The 1,078-nt window shown below is 37.2% G+C and overlaps 1 pseudogene; it reads left to right on the top strand.

Annotated features, from left to right (window-relative positions):
* LOC119593549 overlaps nt 1-1,078 on the top strand; it is a 17,928-nt pseudogene that overhangs the window by 3,973 nt on the left and 12,877 nt on the right.

Raw genomic sequence — 1,078 nt, 5'->3', positions numbered from 1 at the left:
AGAATAATCTTTCAGAATGATGGAACTTGTAAAGAGAGGAAACAACCAATATCCTGGTCCAAATACATTGTCCGTGACAATGGAGCACGTATTGACCTGAGGTATCACCCCAAGCCCCCTGATCTCCATCTGCAGTGTGGCTACAAGGTGGAAAGGCATATCACAGATGGTGATTTGGTTATTTTCAACCGACAGCCAACTCTGCATAAAATGTCTATGATGGGCCACAGAGTGAAGGTCTGTTAACTGTTTATATTTCTTATTAGTTCTTTATATGTATAAAATAAGGTTGAGATGTAATGGATGCATAGTTAAGTGTTTTATTTCTAGAGTACATTCTAAATTTTGCTCATACTGATAAAGGTAATTTCTAAATAGGTGCTACCATGGTCCACTTTCCGAATGAACTTGTCGGTAACGTCACCTTACAACGCTGATTTTGACGGGGATGAGATGAATCTTCACGTGCCGCAGAGCATGGAACGAGAGCAGAGATTGAAAACCTTCACGTGACACCTCGCATGATCATCACCCCACAGGCCAACAAACCTGTCATGGGTATTGTGCAGGATACACTTACCGCTGTCAGAAAGATGACTAAACGCGATGTTTTCCTAGAGAAGGTGATAATTGATATTGTTAATGTTTTTGGTTGGTTTAAAATATGTTTGACAAGTTACTTTCCAGGAGCAAATATTAAGATGGGGAAATGGTAGCTGCTTAAATAAAGTCAAGGAATATTTACCTTACCTAATGTGCCTTTATCCTATAAAGATAGAATTTCTTCGAGAAAGTATGTGACAAGCAGATGTGACTTGCTACAGTAATGAGAGATAAGGGAAATAAAAGATGCCTTTTATTTAGTAATTGTAACACTGTTGTGGCAATTGTAGCATATCTTTGTGAAGTGCTTGATTGTTATGTGGACTAATATGACCGCAGACATTTTGTGTGTTGTTATCAGGCATAATTTGAAATAGAGGAAACTATTGTTTGGAAACAAAAGTATGTTTTCTATTAGTGATTATCATTAAAGGAATGTACATAGTATACCAAAAATATTAGCAGGAAGAGTAAA

This window comes from Penaeus monodon, chromosome 32 (genome assembly GCF_015228065.2).
Source record: "Penaeus monodon isolate SGIC_2016 chromosome 32, NSTDA_Pmon_1, whole genome shotgun sequence".
NCBI classification, from domain to species: Eukaryota; Metazoa; Arthropoda; class Malacostraca; order Decapoda; family Penaeidae; genus Penaeus; species Penaeus monodon.
This window is presented reverse-complemented; position numbering and strand designations above follow the sequence as displayed.